Here is a 20024-nt window from a genome sequence, read left to right as displayed (position 1 = left end):
ATCAGTGCTGAGGTGCTTGGGGACAGTTAAACCTTACAGAGACTATAACAAATTAGTTCAGGCACCCTTATGCATGCTTAAACACACTTGTATGAACTCTGTTCTCCTTAAAGGCTGAAAATGTGGTAAACAGGGAACTACTTTAACGCCATAGACTGAAGCATTAGCTGCAACCTTACAACGGTCCGACATTTTTTGAGAAACTATAACTGTCTTTTGTACACTGTGAATAAATAAATAAATAATCCCCAGGCAGTAACACATTAGAAAATGGAAAAGTAAAGAAAACAAAATGTGGATTGCATGAAGAAAACTGATCGAGTGGAGGGGGAAGAGGAAAGAAAAAATAACAGTAGAAAGACGGTTTGGAAGACAAATAATCCCATCACATGTCAAATTAAACCACTAGATGCCAGCAAACCTCTCTGACAGAAAAGTAAGCAAGTGTTTAACTAATGGCAAAATCAAACAATTTGATAGATCATCATGAGGTAGCTCTGAGGTTATTGCATCCAAAAAGATTAAACCTTAAGTTTCTCCTATCGTTCACAATCTCATGTTACACTTAATAACAGAGTGTACGGTGGATCCTATCCAAGGCCACAATTCTGACAGCTGTATTTAAGATTCAACATCTAGACAGGTTTATAGGACAACATTGAACTGAGCAATAAGAAGTATATTCCTTGGAGCTGCAGCAACCAGGTTAGTTGTTGGAAATTGCAATACATACAAATGATAAGCATAGATAGTTTGTGATTTCAATGGCTACTGTTGAGATTACACAATGTTAGTGCTTGTCAAGAGAAACGCTTGAGTATTAAAGGAAATAGAAACAATAAAGGTTATAATGCTGCATCCATGGGTTTTGTCATGGACTGGATGTTGCCACCATGTTGTCACTTTTAGTTTTATTGACTGGTTTTGAAACCTCCAGTTTGACATTTTGGTTGTCGCCATTTTTGTTTTTTGGATATCACCAAAAACTTTGAAGGTTCATTTTTCTCAGACTTCTTTACAATCAGACTTATTTTTACAACCAGGGGTTTACAACCTTGCTGGCTATTAGAAAGCATGCAAGTTTAAGGCACCTCGACAACGTTGTACTTTAAAAAAATTCTAAGCAGACATATCAAAAACAGAGATATTTATACTTAGAAATAAGACAGGGATCCATAGATCCAAAGTGAAATTTTTATGTAGGTTTCTTTTAAAGATCAACTGAATGCATCGGTTTTCCTGATAAAATCCCTTAAACTGTATCCCTCTAAAATACCAATACACAGCTCAGGGAAATCCATACACACTTGCGGCAGTGATGTACCTCTCAGTGTTACAGTACTGTGCCATCACTGTTGGGTGTAGACGGGTGTATAAGGACAGATCTGTTCAGCAGGAGGTGTACAAGACATTTAACAGTCAAACTATGATTTCACCTAAAGCATATAGCTGCATAATTAATAAGAAACATCTTCTTTAAGAGATTTTTGGGGGAAATAAATCAGATCGACTTGATTTATTTTGTATTTTGTGGAGATTCTCTCCAGATAACGTATTTGGCACATCGCACTGGCTATTCGTTTTATAACTTTTTCCTTCAAGATTATCTAACTATGTCCTTAAAAAGTTGCAGCCGCGACTGTAGACATGTAAGATTAAATCTCAGTCCCATGTGAGGGTGGGATCAGAATGTGAGAGCTGTAGCCTCACTGTTTCTGCACCATGCGACAGCCGATAACAGAGCTGCTGTCTCAGAACAACACTGGGCTGCATTGTAGTGACACAGCCACAGGCTAACTCATCCAGACAGGCCCAAAATCACAAACTGCCACAGAGGAGGGAAACAGGCAGTCATGGACGATATGAGGGGGTGATCCTGTTATTTTGTTTATGTTGACTTAAACAATATTGAAACAATTCAGAATTAATAGAAAACTATGAAAAAATGTTTTCAACTTTTAATCAAATGAAAAAAAAACAGTCTCTCTGGAGAGAACTTTGGGATATTAGCCTTTGCAGACCATTTACATGCACACACACCTAACACACTATAGGAAAGGGAAAATCCAAAAATACAGCCTCTTGGAATAAAAATACTGTTTTAATAGTTTGGGTCTTTCACTGAAGAATAAATACAGTCAATGAAAGAGACAAAATTAAACCCATAAAAGATTAATTTCACACTAGTAGACCCAGAAGGGAAGCCTCCATATCCTCTTCAGAGGCTGGCTGCGGACTGAAATATTAATGTATACCACACCGAAGTTATCCTCAAGTTGACAAAAATGTTACAGTCTGAAAAAAAAAGATAAATTAATTAGGGAAAAAGGATGAATAGCCAGAGGGAAAAGTAGGTTGATTCATTCTTCATTCATTTATTCTTACAATTGAGTTATGTGTATGGTGTGTATAAATACAAGAAACATATATATTATACATGACTTGTAACTTTGCAGAGCTGCTGCTTCGTTCAATTCACCACAAGAAGTTACCGATTCAAGGGAACTCAACTTGCAAAATACGACTGAACAACCTACATTTGAAGGCAACATACAGTATTAGTTCTATAAAGATTTCACCAATCGGCAACCTCCGTGAAAACCTGCAGTCTCTTTAATGGCCACCAGGGGTAGACTCAAATGGTTTTAAAAAGGATTACATTAGAAGTCTATGAGTAAAGGACCATACCCCTCACTTTGTTATGATCACAGTAAACGTTTTTCTATAATTTTACGGTCTCAATAGCTAGTTTCAACTCCTCACAGCAGGATTTTCATATTAAAAATGATATTCCTGTTTAGAATAATTTGAAGATTGGGTATGATTCAGGGCGTGACTACCTTGTGATTGAGAGGTCTTTACCTCAGAATTCTCTTTTGTATAACTTTACATCTTTTACAGTCTTTTTAAATCATTAAAGCCAACATTAACATGTTGGTTACCTTTAAATTGATGGTCACCGCTGGTTCCAAATTACAAAATAGCAATGACATGTATATTAGATTGGATTGAGAGATACCTTATAAACTGGTTTACCAGTAAACTTCAACATCTAGTGTGGAAGGGCTAACAGTCTAAAAGGTAAATGTGTATGCACTTTGTCATTTATGATATTGATCAAATACCTCCTGCTGTTCACTTTAGCATGTTAATGGATTGTGCCCCATCAATGCTAGTCTGATGTGGCATCAGTAAATAACTTGCTTGAGGTCCAAAGGAAATGAGAGACGTTAAAGAGGAGGAAGATAATCTGATAAAAACCTAAATGAATTATTTTAGCCTCAAAGTTCAAAATAGACAAACTAGATCATAGAGATCTGGGTGACCTAGTTTGTTGTGCAGCTGACCTAAATAAAGAAAGGATTGGTAACATCTTTGCATTTAATAATAAACAAATGTTGTTAAATATACTCAAACTCACCAACATTGGAGGTAAGTGTTGAGGTATATTTAGAGAGCAGCTATTGTTTATCGTATAAAGATGCTGATCTGTAAACACTAAGACTCCTCTGGTGCTACAATTAACAGGCCTTGCAGCCCAAATAACCAACACAGTCTCATGGCATTTTGTGTAATAGTCCCAAAATGAATCTATTGATTCGTGTTCACCAACACGATTTCCCCATTTTTTTCGTGTCACACAGAACGATTTTAAAGGCAATGTAAATAATAACAAATTAGAAGGAAAAAGAGATTTTAAAAAATACAGATTTCAGTATTCTGAGGCTCTGAGCCCCATTTATATTCCTCGCGGACGACAAAAGAACTCCGACATTATAAGATTTAAAATAAAAGAGTTAGGGTTAGGCTTAGGGTAAGATATTGAGTAAGAAAATGTTTTTATGCACAGCTTCTGGGATTCCAAGACCCGACCGGACAAAAAGACGTGGTGCAGGCACGAAACATACTACCAATAGATATACATTGCTTTTAAAATCGTTCTGTGTGACACAAAAAAAATGTGTTCGTGAACACGAATCAATAGATTAAATTAATTTAGTGACTATAACACGAAATTCCGTGAGACTGAGTTGGAATAACTGAGCTAATAGCTAACTAGCTTGGGGAAGCTAGCATTAGCAGCAGTTGGTGATTCGTGTTACTTTATCAACAAGTAAAGCTTTTGTCCAACTGTTACCTAAGTAAATCAAAGTCGCTGGTGTAAATCAAAGAGAAAAACATTTTAGCCTTAAAATTAAATCCAGTTTCACCAACATCAGCTTACTGACGTAAAGTGTTACGCACTTCTCAGGGGAGATGATACAACCGATCAAGTAAAATGCAGGTAAAATAGTTACATAATGCTGCAGTTATTGAGTAAATGCACAGTGCAGTAGGCTACTTTAGTGAATGTTCTCTGAGGGGATGCACAGCAAGCACTAAGAAAGTTAGAAGAGTGTTGACGCAAATTATTCTGGTGGCCAAATGGGGGTACTACATCTTCCGTGCCAGTCAGGTGATGCAATTCAGCCCCAAAAAAAACGTTTTAGAGTAGACTAACATTAGGGTCCTAGAAGTTGTAAATGGGCTAATATCAAATTCCTAAATTATCTCACCTCCTTTATTATTTTTACTGAGCATAGACCGGACGTGACGCTGCTGTGATGGATTGGAGGCGGGGCTTAGGGAAAACACAAGTGTGCATGCTCTATTGTCCCAGATACAGGTATTTTTGTTCTTCTCAAATTAGGCAATTTTTGCATCATTGTGCGACAGAGCAACATTCATAGGAATAAACGGGGCTTGTCTCCAAGGACATACTGTATCTATTTTCTTTAAACATCCATGATGCACTTCTTCCTGGGGGGTCATTAAAAGAGGGAAGTCCTGCAAATTTACGGTGGATACTTCCTCCATCAGATAGCAAAGCAGTGACTGGTATGGTTACTGCAGCAGGAAGCAGAGCTGCCTACCTGCCTCCCATGCAAACCAAACAGTTCACACACACAGCATTTTCTCTCTATCGGTCCATAGATTACTCTCCTGCTTTTTTCAATGATTAATTAGTTGTCGGTTCCATTATTGATGCTGTGTTTGTGTGCAGCAGAGAAGCCTCGCTGAATAATAGATTGAAACCCAACTCTGCTAATGCAGGGAGGGTAGGAAAACACTTTTAGGGTGGTAGATAGAGGAAGCCAAAACCATGGGAAGAAAGAAAAACAGCTTAGAAAAACAATAAATGTGAAAAGAGCGGCTTTTGTTTCAATTGTTGCACATATTGTGCCATTTAAATTAAAAAAAAAAATTATTTCTACATTTTCCCTCTCAAAATCTATTCTCGAAGACTGCTTCATACCCCTACAGCCGTAGTCAAAACCGCATCACCCTCTACTGCCTTACGCTCACGGGAGGCAGCGAGTTACCAAGCGTGAGTGAAAGCTCTCTTACTTGATTTGAAGTGACATTACATGCGAACCTCACAAGAAATGGCAAAAAACATTACTTCTGAAAGAAAAAAAAAGAGGATTACCAAACAGGTAAGATACCAGCAGCTGATTTAATGAACGTGTACCACACTGTGCAGCACTCACAGTTATACAGGTCAGCAATCTGTGGTAGAAAGCTAGCTCCGGTCATTTTTCCTGACTCAGAGATTCCCCAAAAACACAGACGTGTTTACGGACTATACATTATTGGAAAAAAATTCCATTCTAACCAAATATATTCCTTCACTTGCATAGTTTGTTCAAACAATTACCCCATAGTTAAGCGTTGTTATCAATATTTTTAAGCCAATCGTTATTTTTTTATTAAGTTAGATACAGTGTAGCTATTATATTTAAATATATACAATTGCTCATAATCGCAGTAACGTGACCCGCACAAACATACTCTTTGTCCCTCATGTGGGTTGTTGGCACCTGGTCACCGTAGTTGTATATGGAGGGCCTTTCTTTAAAGATGGCTAAAATACGCAACCCGGTATCACGGCAAGACGTGAACATGTGACGATTTACCATGCTGGGAGACGTGAAGATGTCACGATTTCGTCCCTTCAAACGTGACAGTTACACGGTATTGTTAACATGGCCCAACCAGTGGAGAAATACCCGGAAATTCCAAGCAAATGCTCTACCCCGACGGTCGGTTGTTATTTTCAATATTAATATAATAATTATTTATTTTTTAATAGTCACACTCGATTTCGCCGATTTTCTTTTTGCCCAAACTGATCGACACCTCTTTTAGCAGAAACAAAAGCTACATTAATGTATTCAATCGATGTTAATCCATGCGTGTGGATGTGGAATATTCGGACGTGATGTTGAGGGATTGCGTTGCCAGGCAACAGCTTGGGTTCATGTTAATTTACAAACTCTTCAACTAAAACCCTAGTTATATTTAAAAACATTTTAGAACGCTTCACGAAATACTTTAATGTAAATTAAAATCAAAATGTGAAGGAATGTCTGTATAACAAAATACACCCGTCATAAACGAAACCGGAAACAGACGTAGGTAAGATCCTCAGCTTGGTGATTGAATGTTTTAGCCGCAATGCACGTTTGGGTATGGTATTTATGCGATGTGAAATCCGAAAACATTTTTAAAAAGTAAAACAATACTTTATTCTGAGTGTGGTTGCTTTTCTCTTGCATTGTAATACAGGGTTTGGCTGCATTAAATATTACACATCTGCCGTAGTTCTTTATTTATAGAGCCCTGATGAGAAGACTTCTGGACAAACAGGAAGAACTGCCGCCATATTTATATTTAAATGACGTTATTATCATTATAATAACGTCATTTAAAAATATAATACATCAGTCAGAGGGCTTATTTTCTATGTAACAAGTACTTAAAACTGATATTCTTTATTAACAAAAAAGTGTTGACAACGCTCCTGTCAGTCCTTGGGATTTAATAGACTTGAACCTGTAATGATGTATTTTATGTACAAATGAAGGATCAGATTATTGTTCCACTGCTGCTGGAAATTAAGCGATCGGTTCCTAACCTGACTACCTAAAATAGGGACAACATCTAAAGTCTTCATAAGTAATGCTCCAAAAGGTCAACAATATCTTAGCATTATGAAAACAATAAAAGAGAATGTTGTAAAACAATGGTAAAGGTTAGGCACATAATGATAAATAATTGTTTCAAACTATGCCATGTGAGTATTTCTAAACCTGTTCTTCAAAGCTAACACTTCCCCTCAGATACTCTTTTGTGATTCTTTATCATCAGTTTGTGATTTTCATTACATTCGAGGGGTGATGGCGTACTTTGCTTCATGCTGTATCCATTCATCCCTTGTTTGCTGCAACCCAAATAGCTTGTAAACACAAAAGTGTGTAAACGAAAACTCATGCCCTTTTAGGTTGGAATTTAAATTCAATACAACCCTTGTACTGTATACCTTATACAACAATTACATTACAATGTGTCCTCAATTCCACTGCATACAGCTCTAAGCCCTTACACACCCGGGCCGAGACGAACAAATAACATGAAAAATTTGAAAAAAATCACATGCAAATATTTTGTATCCAGGGCTTTTAATGTGAAATGTAAGAACATAAGGAGTGGATCTGGTATAATCTGAAAGGCATTATATACTATATAGCATTAAGTATGCTGACATGGTATGGACAATAAAGCTTCTGTGTTGGTTTTATAATTCTCACTCTTTATTTTTACCAGTATTATAAGATTTAAAGGGGCCTTATTTTGCTATTTTTCAGGTTCATATTTGTACTTTTTTCCTCTACTGTGCAATGTTTACATGCTTTAATGATCAACAATTTCTTTAATTTTCCAGCCCAGTCTGCTCTGATGGGTTCGCTAGCCCGCTCCATTATGATTGGTCAACCGCTTAGAGATGTCCATCCACATAGCCTATCACTTACAATATGTGACCTGCTCCATCGAAATCAGCCGCATTGACCCGAAGACACATTTTGAGTTGTATACACTGTTGGGAAGAGGAGATTCCTAGCTTTCTAATTATATCAGGATTGTTTTTGTACTCCAAATATTAAGCAAAATATTTCAAATTATATAATGACTGTCACCGAGTCATCATTTTGAGAAAAAGGCCTTCAAAGTTTCCTCTTCTCTGGAATCCATCGATCTGATTGATTATTAGCGGAGCAAATGATCAAAGTAGTACGGAGGGCAAATATTTTTGCTTGGATTACTGGAAAGCTCGCGAGTGTGTGTATGTGTGTATGTGTATGTGTATGTGTATGTGTATGTATGTGTGTGTGTGTGTCGTGTGTGTGTGTGTGTGTGTGTGTGTGTGTGTGTGTGTGTGTGTGTTTGTGTATTTTTGCGTTTGTGTTTGTTTCCCGGGGAAAACACTCACGAGAAACACCGGCTGTTGTTATGCCTGCTTTGACGTAAAGTTACTCCGTTCTCTGCTTGTAATTATGCCGTTACAAGCTTCAAAGTTGTATTTATCATCTGAATTTGCCAAAACAAGTTTAATATTCTGAAAGCCAAGACTTTGTTTATTTGAAATCAGATGAAAACAAACTGTAACGGACCCTGCCGTGTTATCTATGATCACTATACGCTTACATTCATAATTTCAGCCGGAGGGAGGGGGGCGGCGCCATGGGGGTAGGAAGCATCCTGAATGTGGGGGGGACATTTTTAACAGGGGGTTTGGGGATCCACCCCCAGACAAAAATTTGATTTGATTTCCTGTATTCTGGTGCATTTTAACAGGTGGTTTGATACTTTTATGTGGCTATACTAGCATGAGGAAAATGATGGGTGCATTTTGTAATTTCATCCAGTAGTAAAGAAAGGAAACATATCTTTGAATTATAATAAAAAGCAGTTTAAATGCCCATTTTTTGTACATTTATATACAACAATACATATTTGTGAGTGCATTGAGAGATTGTTGTGGAGAGTCATTTATATATAAATCGCAAAATACATTTGTGAATCCTTCTGTGAGCATTTATTAATATTGAGACTGATCTGACTCCATACAGATGTTAAGTTCACCAATGGTATCATTGACTTAAATGTTCAAATAAATGTTGCTCTTCTGTTTATACTGGTCATATGATGCCCCTTGACTGAAATGTTTCCTGTTCAATATCCCCACTGATTTCCTTAAAACTCTTGGATGAGAGTCCACATCATAATTTACTCTAAACTGTCATTTCCCTTTCATCACTCATCTCAGCAATGGACCTCTCTCCACTGTCCCTGTATTCTGCCTCTGACTCACTCTCAAGCGCCTAGATGTCAAGAGAGGTGGTGAAGTGATCATTATTTATTGAGCAGTATACTCTTTCACATTGAATCATAACAAGTCATACTGAATGTAAATACAACTGACTCTAAAGTAAGTCCCAGTCTGTGACATTGGACATTTTGAAGACTCAAAGCCCCAAGCGGTAGGTAGAGTATTAGCTAGTCTATATAATGTGCACAGAAAATAAATAGTTAACTGAATACTCGGATGGAAATTGCCTATAAGCACTCAGTAAAACATAAACACACACAAAAATCTTCTGAATGATAAGAAGTATAATTAAAACATAATGCACATTAGCATTTTGAGAGAGAGTACCGAAGTTAAAGAACTCAGAAAATAATCTCTTATCGAACTGAGGCTCCAGTAAAACCCACTGACTGCGTCTCTACATGGACATCAGTAAGCCGTTTATGAGTATTATCCCGGTTATGATCATATTGGGAATATGGTGTTTACATGAGCACAGAGAGATCGGGTTATTCATGTTCCCTGTATATATGATAAATACTAGTAACCTGGCATTTCAATGCCTTTTCTCATCTAAACTATTCAGTATTTGTATCTCTCTATCATGACATAAAGACGAAACTCCTCTCAAGAAGTGAGACGCTTTTGCCGCCATTACTGTTAACTGATTAACTGCTACCAGCTGATGACTTACTTTCCTCTTCTTTGAAAAAAATGTACTTAAGTCCATGTTGTCTGGGGGAGAAAACATATCAAACCAAGAGATCGTCAGCTATGATTTTCGCTGTATTAACAATGTCCTGAACATTTGGTGTGTGTGCCTTACCTCCGCTACCGGCATCGCTTCATACAACAGATCTGAGCTGTCCAACTATGACAACACTCCTTGAACATGCGTGCGCTATGGGAGAATCTGCCTTGGTACAAAGTACCAGTGAAAACATGGTACAGAGTTTCATTGATTTGGGCATTCTCTCAATAAGCAAGTGGAATGGATTTGATAGTGAAGCACTGACACAGCGCTCTACAAAGTGTGGCGAGTGTATAGACCGATTCACGGACTTTCCACATGGTAAAAGTGGGGGGGTCAAAACTAATCATTTAAAAAAGTGGGGGGGACTTGTCCCACCCTCATATAATGGCTGCGACGCCCATGGGCGCCGCTAAGGAAGAGCAGAGTGGCGAGTGAGAGGTGCCTTTCATCTTCCCTTTACCATCTTCAAAAGGTATTTATCGTGTGATTTTCAAAATAAAAGTTTCATATTCTGAAAGCCAAGACTTTGTTTATCTAAAATCAAACAAAACACCCAAACCCCGAAAAACTATTTTCTTATGCAAATCCACGTTTATTTTTAAATGAGCTGTTGCGACTTCCGACTGATTTCGATAGAGCGGGTCACATTAGAGCACTAGCCAATAGAAAGCGCAAGTTTACGTAGTGATGTCATTAGAGTATGTTATGGAAGAAAACAAATGAGTCCAATGGAGGAAGGGCTGGGGGGTTGTATGGGAGATAAACTCTTGAGGGAACTTTGGGATTTAAAAAAATGTACCTCTTTCCAGAAAAGTAAAAACTTATATTACCTTTGTACTTTTTTGTACTTTAATACTTTAAATAGTCAAATGTTGACTGTTGGGGACATTTCTGGTAACTGAATCTTTATCAACTGTGATATTGTAACTCTTACTTACATAGATTCGATTTTATCTTCACCTATTTTGTTTACTGCATTTCCTCCTTGCCATTGAGACAAATGACTAAAGCATTATCTCCTTTAGAAAGACCAATATAACTTACTTCATTAAACGGGACCTATCATGAAAAATGCACTTTGTGATGTCTTTTACACATAAATATGTGTCCCCGGTGTGTCGGGGAACTCACGCAGCGTCAACAAATAAAACCCTCTCTCTTTTCTCCTTACCCAAATCTTTTAAAAACGGGTGTACTACGAGCGGATACAGATTTCCATCCGCTGTGACGTGTCATCCGCTGTGACGTCGGCGGACCCACAGAAAGTTGCTATCAGAAACAATGCCTGACGTGTTTTGGATGTCTTTGTTTACATTAGCACATGTGTTTAAAAAGCAGGAAATAAAAAAAGAACTCCTTGTGATAAACCTGCAAGAGAAAAAGCATTTGAGCTCCATGCTATTTCAGAAATAATCCTTGACGTGGTTTAAACAGGATGGCGTTTTATCACAACCAAATTTAACTTTATCTCCGGTAGAATTCTGATCAGGCATTAGCTCTGCCTCCTCTTCTTTCTTTTTTTCAAGTTAAGGATCCAAAGTCCGCGTTTCTCTAACAGGGCTGCAAAAGAGGGGTTTGAGCAGTATGAGGCATGGTTACAATGGGTGATCTGTTTGGTATTTGAAAAAAAAATTCACAGACATGTTTTGTATAGGTGTCCATAGGATCGTTCCACTTTAAGCAATGTTACAGCTTGTTCAACCTGTAATAGACACACATTGCAAGTCTGAAGTCTAAAGAAACCATGACATCACAGGGATTAAATATGAATGATATTTTTTTGTTCTAATCAAACACCCACTCCCATGACCAGATCCAATTCCAACCGCTTGAGCTTTCAGGCGGATCAGATGATACTTGCATTAACGAAGAATTGTTTTCTTTTTTCCTGAAAGCCAACATGTTGACAAATATGAGTCAATAATAAGCAGCCGTGTGACTGGAAACCCAAGAGGAAAAAGTGAAGGAGAAACTACAAATCAAAGAACTCACACAAGTTTTGAATATGTTCACGACACATTAACATTAAAGTTAATACTGTACACACTTGTTTTTTCCTAATATGCTCCTTAGTGTTGGTAATATGCCTCATTGAAACTGAGAACCAGCTGCTGCTACAATGTGAATGTTAAGAAGTGTTGTTTCACCTGTTTGGTAACTTGCTCTGACATGCCTGAAGCAAACCAAGTGTTGACAACATATTATAAATAACAAAAAATCAGACCAGTAGCCACGTGACTGTAGTTATTGTTTTGTACTTGCCTTGTATCAGACATATTTGTCATCATATTGCTATTCTTCTTCAGTCTGAAATGGGGTCCATGCTAGCTAAATTTTGTGGGGGGGATTTGATTTTCCGTAACGCTATTTTGATTGGTACATTTTAACCGCTGTTTCCTTTACATAAACATGTCAGGATTCACCCATTTATACACAATTATACAGAGTTGGGCACATCCATACAAGGACTAAAGACTGTCAATCACACATAAAGAGAGCCCTGGGTGGGAGCTGTGTTCCTTTGTTTCACCTTTTTTTTTTTTTCTGTGTCACATAACTGTTCAGCAACAGAGCCAGGAAAGGATGTTAATGAAATCAATTTTAAAAGCAACATAGAAGCCATGAACAACTTTTGATGGATATGTCTTAGAGCTGAGGCCAACAAAAACAGAATCAACACCTAATAAAAAACAGCTCATATTCACAATATCGATCTTTACAGTAAGACTTGGTGTTAGTGCTGAGGGACCTCATGAGTTTGTTTGAGTGTTTACGTGGATTCCTTTGACTCAGTGTAAATTGTCTGGTAATGTAATCTCCCTGAAAAAGTCCCTTCACATAAAAGGAAAAAACTTGTTCTAAAAATCTGGTCATTGCCTTTCAGCCTAAAATGACAACAATTGAAACCTTATTTAAAGTTCAGCTTGAATATCTTTTTATTCTTATCTTATTAGAATAAGAATCTTATTCTTATCTTATTCTTATTAACTCCTTCATGCATGAATTACAACCAACTAAGGATATTTTCCCCTTTATGCATGAAAAAAAGACCACATTTTTTTAAACAGATTTTTCCAAGGAGTTTTTCAATTGAAGTGAATCGAAATGATATATTATGAAAAATTATAAAATACAATACACACATTTGAATGTTTATATGAGGACCCCCTTGGTGGTTCTAGGAATATTTTATATAAAATGTTGTTTTTCTATGGAAGCAAACAAGAGACAGAAGTATTTGAATTGTATTAGACACCGAATTTATAGCATCGAAAATAATTACTTTGAAAATCATGTATCTGAATTTCTTTTGCTCCGAATTCACCTATGTGAAATAAAAAGAAATAGTCAAATTCAGATCCCAAAAATTCAAGTGAAAAAAATGTGACGTCAAAAATGTCGGTGTTTAAAATTCAACGTCAAAAATGTCGATGTTTAAAATTCTATGTCCAAAATTGCGATGCAACATCATCCAGGCTACTCAGACAGGATAAGCAATTGAGCCTGAATGTAATCAAACCGACTTCTGGCCTATCAGATCCAAGCGGCGAACTCCGGGACACAGTGCTGCAAACTGTAGGCGATGGATGCAGATGGGAGCAATTCCTGTATACCCTACGTTAAAATGTCCAACTTAACATCAGAAAATGACACCAGAAAATGAACATGTTTCTAGCCTGGATCCCCCTTCATGACAACGGGACTGCTGCTCCTAGCTCCTCTGTCTCACTGCTAGCTCCGTTAGCGCCATTGGCTCCGTGATGCTACAGGGGCTCAGCTAAAGAGGAGAACACTACTTGAACTCGGCCGTGTTTGTTGTGTTGGTTCCTGGTGGACTATTTTCGTCATGCAAATATAGGATTTATCTGTGGTTAGAACAGACCGTCCATGAATGCAGTTTCTTTGGTAAGTCAACCCTGCGTATTTTGGTGCGATCGCAGAATTTACCGCATAATCAGCAAAATGGCGCAGATTTTTAAAAGGCCCCATATTTATCAAAAGGCTGCATAATCCCCACATTTTTCCACACAAAGTTGAGAAAAAAAAGTTAACTCGTCTTGACGTGGAGTGGAGTAGTGATGATGATGATGACGCGACGTCATCAGCTCGCGAATCACAGAAGGTAAACGTAGAGTGAACGTGTGGAACTCACACGAGAGAGGAAACACCAAGATGAAAAAATCTGATCCATCTCACTTATCAACGAACATTTCTGCTAAAGACCGGGCAAAGCAGCATAAGTCTTAGAGAAAATCGACGGTGACGACCCACTTTGATTCATTCAAACATTCGAAAATGCTTTCTGCTGCTGCGGACAAGAAAGCCAAACAACTCACGTTCACCGAGGCATCAACCTCCAAAACCCTTTCGAGTGCTCCAAGAAACAAAGTGAGTAGCCTATAAGATTGAAGCTGCTCAGATAATGAACGAGTAAATGAAAACAGAATGAGGCGGAGAAGTGTGTGTGTGTGTGTGTGTGTGTGTGTGTGTGTGTGTGTGTGTGTGTGTGTGTGTGTGTGTGTGTGTGTGTGTGTGTGTGTGTGTGTGTGTGTGTGTGTGTGTGTGTGTGTGTGTGTGAGAGACGGATAGAGAGTGTGATTAAAATAGCCCAATTGCTTTTACAGTAAATAAACATTGACTGTGTTTAATTGAATAGGAAAGGGGTTTAACGTTAGTGGCAGGTTGTATGTGAGAGACAATAAATAAGACAGCCCAATATTTATAAAAAAATCGATTCTTTTTCGCAACTTTCCGCATATTTCGCAACTTCCTGCAATTTCACCGCATAAAATCACATAAAAACCCTGCATGTTTAATCGCATAATCAAGGATTTTAGCCTGCATAATCAAGGATTTTTGCCCGCGTTTTTCTGGAGGGTCTAAGTAATGAACTGTAACACATGCTAGAGAGAATATGTGTAACGTGATGTCCTTGCGGTAAACCCTGCGAGAGAGACGTTTGAGCTCCATACTGTTTCAGAAATAATGCTCGAAGTGTTTGAGAACATAATATGGAATTTAATCACTGCAGCATTTAGCTGAGTTTCTCCCGGTAGAAAACTCTTTTAGCAGGGGAAAGCTGCGTGACGCTACAAAGGGGCGTGGGTAGCAGCAGCCGTTCCATTCAAAGCAGAATCAGCCTTTTTGGAACAGGGCTAGAATAGAGGGGTATGAGCAGTATGAGGCATAGCTACAATGGGTGATCTGTTTGGTATTTTAAGCAAAAGGCTTCACAGACATGTTTTGTATAGGTATGGCCCTACAATATATATTTTCAAATATAGCATAATAGGTCCCCTTTAAAGCATCCCATAGATTGTTAATTGTTGCTGTACAAGCGCTAATAACTGCAACTTGTTTATTATATACAACGTTTCATAATTGGCAATCAGTTTTATTCCTCCTTTTTTTATCCTTTTAGATTAACAGAATCAGATATCTGTAATATCACCAGATCACCATAGACATTAAAAGGTACAAAACTATTTTTTCAAATTAAGGGATTTATAAGCATATAAACTGAATAAACTGGTCAAGGATTGATACAAGGTGTATATGACATATATGTCACTGCTGCCCACAGAGCTAAAGACTAAGTTGTTGCTCTGTACGCACTCTGTGCAATGTTTTAACCGATCTATCGATAATTCAAATATTTGTTTTTTATGTGTAGACAAAAAACGTTCTACGTAGTAGACTGCAATCATTTTGGAAAAAAGGCTTTCTTCCGGGCGGACTGGCCATCGGGACGTTCGGGACGAATCCCGATGGGCCGGTTCTGAAGTGGGCCGGTCAGATAAGTCACTAGCACCGTCCCGTCCGCGTCCACAATTTACAAGCGGTATTTACTTGCGGTACCAAGGTGGGCCTGTCGAGAGTCCCGGGCTGATTTGTAGTCCCAGTCTGCCCCTGCCTGCCATTACTTACACCCAGACACTTAGATCAACAATATTTCACCTTTTCAAGGGGCTGGGGAATAAAATTCTTCACGATTTCTATTTACGATAAAAGTTTTTTCTGAATCTATTTTCCTTTACCTGCACAAAATATTTAAAATCGATTATGTAGACCTACATGCAGAAAATATTTAAAACACTGAAGACGCTGTAGGACCAATTATGTGCAAAAAGCACAGTGAGCAAAGCAGAAGCAACTCACCTAGAAATTTGGTGTATTAACTTTTTCCCACTGTGTGGTTCTTGATAAAAACTAACATAATGAAAAACTTCTATAGTCAGAAGCCTAGCAGCGTAACAACAGCGCTGTGAGTGGATATTACATGAGAGCGTGCAGCAGTTTAGCGATGTGGCGACTGGTCTCACACAGGTAGGTAAGCACTCCTGTACATAACAGTATAACCTTTGTTATTGCTGGTGATGGAGTTAAAGCCGGTATGTACCACCCCTAATGTACATAAGGCGTCAACCCTTACAACCACATTATGATAATATCTGTTTTTGACACATTGTACAGCCCTATATCAATGTAATATCCCATCATTTCAACATGAGGGCTAAACCTGAGGACAGACCCATCCTGATTTCACATTATTGATCACAGTAAGAAGTCATAACTTACATTTCCATTGCATTATGTATTTACACAAAAAGATGATTGTTTTCTGGTCAATGCAGAGAGATCTATTACATTATATTCCACTGGAATACAACGTAATTCACCATTCAACATTGAATCTTCCCCTTCATTCTCAATACTCCCAAAATACAGATTATGTTCAAGCTTTCGACATTCATTAGGTTTTGAATATTAAACAGTGAGTTTTGCTTTCATTCCAGGAGCTATCATATTTGTCAGTATTCACGTTGCAACGTGGGCGCAGGAGGAGAAACAAGCCTGATCGTTCCAAGCTAAATACACAACCCCCCCCCCCCCCTCTCCCTTTATGCTCTCAGTCCTGATCCAAATTTGGCACTGTTGGTCTCTGTGAGAAGGCATTCCCCCAGGGGAGATGAAGGCTCTGTGTAACTCTTGACTTGCAATCCGTCTCTGACAACATGATGATTTTCCCACAGGAAAATATAAATATAAACTTTGACATACATGTTTTTGAATCAGGGGATCACAAGAGAGGCTTCATGGGATCCACAGGTGCCACACAACCAGCTCAATGTAACGCAGGAAGCAGCTTTCACTAGATTTTCAAAAATAAAGCAGAGAAGCAATCATACACAATATGAGACACATTTTAAGTTGAGATAAGATTAGTAAAGCACCGTGAACTGGCAACTATTTTGCCGAGTTCTTTTCTGTTTAAAATCAATGTAAATTGGATATGTTTGAGTTTTGTACTGTTGTCGGGACAAAATAAGGTATTTGAAGACGTCAAGTTGGTTTCTAAAACCGTTTTTTTTACTGTGTTATTAAGGAACAATAAATGGATAATTAAAATAATTACTGTAGTTGGGTACAGATCTTGAGCTTGATGGTTGGTCCTGTACACAGCTGGAAAAAGCTGAAGAACAGTTAACAAGCAGACAATTATGTTACTCATTTATAAAAAAAAAAACATAATTTAAAACAACATTTTGTCCATAATTATAGAAAGATTTCAACCCTTACTTGGAAGATATCATGACATATATTTGTGGGCCATCAGATATTTATAGATAAAGTTTCTATTGTGGTAGCTATTCATTCAGTACCTTTGAATGTATAAACATTATTTATGCACTGTTGCAAATACAGTGATCACAGCTCGTCCTCATCAATGGAAGTTTCATTATTTAGATTTCTTTTTGCATTTTTGCCTCAATTAATTATTAAGGACATTTACAATAAATAGATCTCACTTGATTTAGTTAAGTAAATACATTCAAAATACCAATTTAAAGTAATTCTGGGAAGGGGTTAGGGTAACAGTACAGAATATTTTATTGATCAGCTTAAAGCTGGAACCAAAAATGTTCCTACTTGGCCTATATCTGGATGGACATAACATACAACGTTATGAACAAGTTTTATAGATATCTGTTTATTACAAGCAAAAAGAGTGATTGCCTTAACATGGAAACAGTTGGGCAAACCTAGTATTGCACAGTGGTTTAGGGAACTTTCTTTATGTCTGCCTTTAGAAAAAATCAATTACATTCTCAAAGACAAACAAGAACTGTTCCAGAAGGTCTGGGGACGTTTTATACTGTATACAAAGAACAACGACCTATCTCAATTTCTGAACGAACCTGGGGCAGGATAGTATGTTATAATATTTTAAAATGGAAATTACTGTGATATCCTCTGCAGAAATACGGTCCTATCACTGGAAAACTGGAAAACTTGTTGTATGTATGTATATACCAATTTAATTTAGTGTTGTTATTTTTCTTTAATGTAAAGTAATGTAGTTGTCCTGTGTATATATGTATTGCTTTTGGCTCTATGTCTTCGTCCTATGTATGTGATTTTTTTGTATGCTGAAAATCAATAAACATATTGATAAATATATACCAATTTAAAACAAATGCACAGTTTTCCACCGGCCCTTTGGTGCCACTAAGGAAGAGAGAAACAAAGTAGTGGTTTTCTCTCTCTTCCACTCCAATAAACACACTATCAAAAAGGTTCATCACAGATTTTCAGCATGCACGGTCATGAGAGCGAAGCAACAGAAACATTCAGTACAGCTCTAATGTCCACATGGCAAATCTGTGGCCTGGAAAAGTGTACACATACAGAGAGTTTGCCCCAGGGAAGTGTATCTTTAATAACATTAATATGGTTCAGCCTTTCATAAAATGCTGCTGAGCTAAAATAAATGTATTAGCCTTGATTATTAGGTGAATTTCCATGTCCAATGATGGCCTAAATGTCAAACTATCAATATATTTTAACCCAAAAATATAAGTATAGACTAACCCTTATTGATCAAAATCCAGTTACATCATCACAGCATTATTGAGGCGAGGTCTGTATCAAAACAAATCAACATTTGCCCTCACACAACAATCCCAGATATTTGGAATGTAGAATGTACTCTCCTGATCAATGACTCTCATGTGAGCCTAATCAATTGCATCACATGGAAAACAGTCAGATCATGTGACACAGCAGGAACACTCACTTTGGCATGAAAATAGAAAAAGTAATGTGAGTAGATGAGAGGGACACACTGGAGACAGAGCAGCCCTGAGGAATGTATTACGTTTGTGTAGGCACATTACTGAAGAACCTTGTATCAGCTGTAGTATAGGATGTATAGGATATGGTGACTCTGCAATCGGATTAAATCATTCTTGGACTGGACAATTTCATCAGTTATCATTAAACAAACCAAAGTGATCAACATACACATACACATACACATATACAGTGTTGTGTAACAGTATTACATCATCAATCTGAAAAAGCACTGTCTTTTTGTGCTCAAGTAAGTGAACAAAACCAATGTACAGTAATGCGTCTTTTCTGTTCTGAATCTTTGTTTTGAGGTTTAACCAGTTTAGCCCTGAGCCTGTTTTTCAGGTCTCAGGCTCGAAAATGACATTCCCAGAACAAATGACCATATCTTCCTTTCTAAAAGGGTTAAATTAATAATCTTTTTCCTCAAAGTAATGATAAACCTGTGAGTTGGATGTAGAAGAGTCAGAACAATATAGATGTTTTTTTATTTTAAAGAAAATTCAGATTGAACATAGTGAAAAACTGTAAATTATAGTGTCCGTCCAAAAATTCTTTTTTACTTATAGTGAAAACTACCCTTGGATGATGGTAAGGTAGACTAAAAGCTTTAGGAATCCAAAGTACAACATATAATAAGTACCCTGTATCAAGATTGATGCAAAACTGTCATGTCCAAGAAACTTATAGTGAAAGTTTATTCTTTATGTTAGAGTTGTCATGTCCCTTTGTCTTGTGCTTTATGTCTATACCCTTAATTATTTCTTCCTCTCATTTCAGGCCTCCACGCTCCCCGCCCCTTTCTGTCTCCTGCGTGTTTGATTATTTTCCCCGCCCTGATTGTTTCCAACTGTGTCCCCTTTACCTGTGTATATATTGTGTTAGCTCCCTCCTGTTAATTGTCAGTTCGTTGTCTCTCGAAGACCTACGTATCGGCTTACCTCA

Source organism: Notothenia rossii (genome assembly GCF_949606895.1).
Source record: "Notothenia rossii genome assembly, chromosome: 6".
NCBI lineage: Eukaryota > Metazoa > Chordata > Actinopteri > Perciformes > Nototheniidae > Notothenia > Notothenia rossii.
Note: the sequence above shows the minus strand (reverse complement) of the source record.